Source organism: Triplophysa dalaica, chromosome 25 (genome assembly GCF_015846415.1).
Source record: "Triplophysa dalaica isolate WHDGS20190420 chromosome 25, ASM1584641v1, whole genome shotgun sequence".
NCBI classification, from domain to species: Eukaryota; Metazoa; Chordata; class Actinopteri; order Cypriniformes; family Nemacheilidae; genus Triplophysa; species Triplophysa dalaica.
In genome coordinates, this window is record NC_079566.1 from 1,635,914 (window position 1) to 1,642,537 (window position 6,624).

Sequence of the window (6,624 nt, forward strand, 5' to 3'; positions counted from 1 at the left end):
TTATTGGAATAAACTAAATAAAAAATTGAAATTTTCTCTCGGAAATAAACTAGTGGTGGGCCGTTAACGGCGTACTATTATCGCGCGTTAAAAAAAATGTCGCCGTTAATCTATTCTCAAAGTTGGGTTGGGAGCTGGGTCTATACTACGCAAGCTATGATGACTTTCACCTTGATATTTTAGCGCGGATGTATACCAGTTTAACTGCACTGTACGGGGCGAGAACAGATTTTTCAACTCGCGTGATTCGCGTCATTCGCGGAAGCAGAAGCCGCCTCATCATTTCATAACCAGGGCTTCATTCGCGCGATTCGCGCAGCAAGCAGGTCTATTGGCTCTTTGCATTAACATATAAATCACTCGCGCTTGACACGCCATTCGCGTTTGGTCTGAACACAACATAACGTTACTGTGAAATTACCGCATCAAACGTGACGTGCTAACATGGATGCAGCTATGAAGCCGCCGGGTTTGCTTCAGGGAATATTAATTTTTAAGAAGCTTCCCAATGGAAACATCGACAAGACTAAGGTTGTTTGCACCTTGTGCAATGCGGAATTGGTTTAAAAAAAAAACCTTTCTCTCAACAGGTACTGGTCTAGCTTTAGTTGAAACCAGTAACTTTGTATTGAGATCTAATGTATTATGGCTCCTGTATGACATATCGCTTGTTGCTCCCTCACTCTTTGTAAGTCGCTCTGGATAAAAGCGTCTGCTAAATGACTAAATGTAAATGTACTGTAGGAGCTCTTCCAGTCTCAAGTACCACCTAAACGCAAATCATCCCTTAGCTAATGCGGAAGTAAACACAAGTTCATTTTATTGAACATAATTTAATTTTCATCACCAATTATCATAGTAGAACAGCTTTCTCAAGCAGTTTGTGATGGATTTTGGAAACAGGAGATGAGCCCCTGGTCTAATGCGCCACCTGGCTTGAGAAACCCGTTCTCAAAGACTTACTTACTTAGTCATTATTTGGGTAGCACACATATTCTGAATGCCTTCGGCAGAATTCAAATGAGCCATTTTAATCTAGATTAATCTATGAAATCTAAAAAAATTAATCTATGCCCACCACTAAAATAAACTGAACAAAGTTGAAAGCCCTAAACTTAAAATGATAAACAAACAATGAAAATAATAATGAATATCATATAGCAACATATTTGTAATTAAAATGACAAAAGCATAGGCCTAGTAAAATTGCTAAATTTGTTTTACTCAATTGCTCAAATCTTTTGGCTAATAATAGTATTAAAATACATAAATATAAACAAATACATATAAATAAAGGCAAAAGTTACGAAATATAAATAATAAACAAACAAGAAAATCCTATTGATCGTTCAATTTAAGTATTTTATTTTTGCTTCACATCATGAATAATGCAATAATATAATACTTTCTTTCTTTTATTTTTGAATGCATTAAAAATATAAATATTTATATCTGATGCCCTAAATGTGTCAACATGTGGAGCTTGGGATGGATTGTCTTTGCAGTCTTGTGACTCCATTAATGCGCCCCACTCGGCACAAATTGAATGTGACGCAATAACAGAGAGTGCTGCACCTGCACTCAATTCTCCGCGAGCAGGTAGCGATAAATTACAGCACAGCTCCTGACGGCATTGCATTCAATGAACACTTGGGGGCAACGTTGGATTAACTCAGTGAGCCCCAAAGGAGACTCGGGCCATGAGAATTGATCAGCGGATGATGCTCGTTTTTAAACTATGGCCATGTGAAATAATGAAATGCATAAGGTCTTTAGCTATGCAACATTACCGGTACTGCTGACGTCAGTTTTGGGTTACAGTTTTGCAGCTGTTCTTAAGGGCCACCATACTCACCAAAGTTTAAAAGAATGGGAATTTAATACAGGGTCATTTATCAGTGCCAGGTTTCAAAAGGTATCTCGAAGAAAGAAATTCCTGCATCTGGCTCAAGCTATATGTTTCACAGCTCTGCAACACCGGCCACAAAGTCCTTATTGTTTCCAGAAAATGAATTTCTGGGGCCCTTTTGTGGCAGTACTATAAATAGGAAGTCATTATAAAAGATCTGATCAGCTATCTCTCTTGTGTTCTAATAAAACGAGCATTACTGCCCTTAAAGTATTTGTTCCCATAACCATTATACCAAAGGAAATTTTTCAAATATATTATTTACTTATTTTAACCTGGCAGTAGTCACATTCTTATAATCAATAACAAGTCCTTGTGGGTACAGTCTTACACACAAGTATTTACACTTGACAGTACTGAAGTTGCTTCAAGCGTTAGGGAACCAACTAGTAATTAAGATTAAAGAAAGATTAAGTTCCCTTTAGACCGTATTTAATTATACCATGCCGGCTGTTGTCATTTTCTATTGTATACGCATCTTTGCTGATGAAAAGCAACCTCATAGACCATCCAGATAGCTTGTTAATGTTGCCTAATCAAGCCTTCAATGCATCATTTGCAAAATAACAAGATAACCATCGAAAACACTTTTCGTCAGTGAACGCGCCTCCTAATTTGCTGATTCAATTATACAGCATATGCTAATGACCAGCCTGTAACATATTCAAGAACGAGGGATGACTGCTTGTCAAACACACATCTATATCTGGATCCACTGCATGCAGAGCTTCGGGTGTTACTAATAAAAAGAGCTCTAGATAGGAGAAGAGGGAGGTGCAGGTACTCAAAAGAGTTGTGTAGGCACGGAGAAAGTGATACGTCTTATTAATAAACCATAAAATTAAATTCACACTGTTCCTCATCCTCCAACTCCCTCTTTATCTGCCTCTCTTCATGTGGAGCCAGCAAGGTGTCTCGAGAGATAGTAGACTGTAAGCCTATATAGTTGTGAAATTGCAGAGAGAGGGAGTCCAGCTGTGTGAGATGTGACAAAGGGATCGTGCCAGTTTTGCTAGTTATAAGAGCCACAACCACCAGGCCTGATATGACATGAGCTGTCATTTTGACTGACAGTCTTTGATACTGTAGTGTGTTTTCAACTGAACGCCATAACTCCAAATTTAACTTTTTTACAGTATCTATTGCCACTCCAAAGTTTGGAGTATTTTAAAGGGTTTATATAAAAATCATTTGCAGGAAAACATATAAATTGCGTTTAAATTATTCTTCTGAGAAAGGAAGCATTGATTTTCGCTTGGTGACTTTCTGATTTTATTGCATGTGATTTAAATGTGATTTAAAAACGCGGATGAAAACGTTCTCCCCTGGCTACGACATGCCGCCGGCATCTGTCTGACCTGGTGAGCATTGACGTAAATGGCACGTTATGAAGTAAGATTGGTAAACACACTGAGAAAAACTTAGCTAACCGATCAATGTGTACAATTCTTGTACACACATAAGTGATAAACGCAAACGTAACATCACAGTGAAACTAAAATATTAAATAGACCGTTCATCGGATGCGCGCCTGGACTGCAGTTAACTTCCGGTCTGTGTTTGTTTTTATCGCCCTTGCTAGTGTCTAATAATATAATTATTTATATTTTATTTAATTTGTTTTAATATTAATTTATATTGCTATTTTATGTATAATAATTGTTTTAAATAAATTATTTGTTGAATTTTGTTGAATGTGTTGTGTAAGTTTAGCCAAGTTATGGTTCTTATCAGCTTCCTTTGCTTGTTATCAGAAATAATCTAAAGGTAGGTCTACTCTATCATTTGCAAATGTGTACAGTCCAGAAATGCGTGCATGCATGCATGCAACATTTGTTTATGTAGCTGATTTGAAATACTTCGGTCCACAGAAAAAAAACATGCATTCTATTAAATTGTTACAAACCCCCTCAAAATAACAGTGGCTATTCATAAAAGGAGAAATAAACACCAAGAATCATAAACAAAGGATTTCAAGGACAACTAAAAAAACTTCTTAAAGAATGCGGCAAGCGGATATTACCTTATCGGCTTAAGGCAATGATCATGCTAATTTGTTGTGAGTTCATGAGAAAATCTTTGTCTAAGACCACTCGTGTCAAACACAAAGAAAGGGAGAAGTATTTGAAGATAAGAGGCGGCGTGCTGGGCTATAGCCGCAGCCCCTGAAGGTGATCTCATTATTAGAGCGAGCTGCACTAGTCAGTTGGCCATGCTCATAAATCCTCATAGTTATCCTGGATCAGTGGACATGAGAGACCAAGCGGCCTGGGGCCAACATCTCCTTCTCGCTCACTAAATCAGCCTTGCCCAAGACCAAACCCTGGTCCTGCCTGATCTCGAAAACCGTAGAGACAATCCAGCCCTAATAAATCCATACTGAGAATCCCTTGTCACGAGTTGCAGGATCTGTTCAACGTTATGAATCTTCAAATATAATACTCGGTGAGCCGCGGGATCAATAGGACTATAAATACTAATTTTGTCAAAGTAAAGGGTGTTCTGATGTCATAAACAAACCTTTGGGGAGGACTAGCGTGTATTTTACATAGTTTAACAGAAAAGCAATACATTGCAACTAGCCAAACTTTCCCATGTTTCTTGTTTTTAATATCTAAGCCAAGCATTTTTCAGAAGAATGGTGTTTATTTATTGCTAATAAAATATATAAAATAGATAAATACGCAAAAATTAGATGTCACAATAAACAGATATTTGCAATCATTGTTTATAAATATTAATATTAATTATTAATATTAAATATTAATATCTGTGATATTATAGTGTTGTGAATAATAATATTGTATGCTCTTAATTCCGCCTTAAAAGTGACAATGGTTACAAACCCGCACTCTCTATCTCTCTCTGCCTCCAAACAAACAGTAAAAACACTTTCTTTCTAACATTCAAATGGCTTAACATGTTTTCGCCATTTTTCACAAGTTCCCTTCAACCATCTGACCTTTATCAGCTTTATTCACAACTAATTAAATATGTATAATGGACAAACTCGATCAAATTGTGTTGGAAAAACGAGTGAAAATTCCTCATATAATGAATCACTGTAAAGAAAGATTTCAATACCTGTGAGAGTTTCCCCGACGCTTCTCTTCTGTATTTGTCTTCATCCGACTTTTAATTGTTTTCCATCTTCTCGGCTCCCTGCAGATCGTCTCACCATGTGAAATCTGTGCTTCGGTTTTTATTCATCAAAAGCTATGTTCCTGTCACAATGGCTTTGAAACAATCCTAAAGTTCAAGAGAGATGCTGATTGTTGTGGCGAACACAACAGGTTTGTTTTGACAAAGGCTGTTGATATTGACATGACTTGAAATGGCTTTTTGTGAACAGAGCCTCATTTACATGAATTAGTACAGAATAAGGTTTCGATTAGCATGTTTCAGTATAAAAATATCTTTTATATGCAAAACCGTTCAGGCGGATTTCATCACAGAAGAAAAGCATCACAATATTTCATACATCATCCCTACTTCGTATTCCAGCCACACAGATAGAAAAATATCCTGAAAAGCAAAGTCTGCACTTACGAGAAAGGAAAACTGCTTAGAAGAAAATAATCAATTTTCTGAATATTATAAAAGTTAAAAAAGAAAAGAAATAAACCCTCGATTACTTGAAAAGCACACAGTCAGGTATATTTACTGTAATTACTGTGGAGTTTGAATGCTTCTCACTACTGCTGACTTTGCATTGCATTGCGAAAATGTTTGCGTGTCTGTGTGTGTGTTAGTGCACATCCAGGTATCAGAGGACTAAAGCATACTCCTCTCGTCTGCTTAAACATCGAGCAGTGATGGATTATGGGATGTGTGAAGGATGATGTTGCAGCGGGGTGTTAGTCTCTCTCCGCTGTGGGGTGACTGAAGGCAGATCCCCCACCAGCGCCCGACACCGTGTGAGTCCCAGACACTATCTCAGCACAGTGTCTGCCAGGCATCTCCAAAAACAGTCACACCTCAGGTTAGGCCCAGCAGGAAATATGGAGAGAGAAAGCGAATATCAGACTGTGCTGAAAAATAACATCCTTCAATGTTTCCTTTTGCTGTCTGTGTACCACACACATACACAAACAAATGCAATGGATATAATATACATGTACTGTACGTCTACATAGCCCAGACTTTCTCTTATGTTCATAAAAAAAAATGCTGAAGAAGATTGCAAATTTCCAAGCAAAACGGGCGAAACTTGTAATTTTACAGGAGTTTTTTTTATTTAGTAGTTTATTTCTGGCGCCCCAGCTGCCGGAAAGTTTCCGTTTTTTACAGGATTTTTTTGTTACCGTTTAGTTTTGAAAATAACCCGTACAATTGCCGGATTTATTTTTACAGTGTAAAGTCACATGGTTCAAATGGGGTTCTAAATCACCCGCTAGAGACTTTTCTGAGGTCTGATATGTTACATCAGAGATGCTATTATGGTCATATGCTCTGCCTGTTTGCAGGCATTCTGATGCACACCCCTGCTGCGTAAACTCAATCTGTTTCCTTGCCCTCTTCTACCTACAGTCTCTCCTCATACACACTCTCTAAAGGCGAAGGCAAATTAAATATTATGCTCTTTGGAGGGCAAATGAGTGAATTCTATAGGATGGAGAAATAAGTGGCTCCCACAGCGAGCTCTGTCTGCCTGAAAGACTATTTCGCTCTTTGATGGCTTACATTTTTGAACTGAGTGTATGTGTGTCTGGATT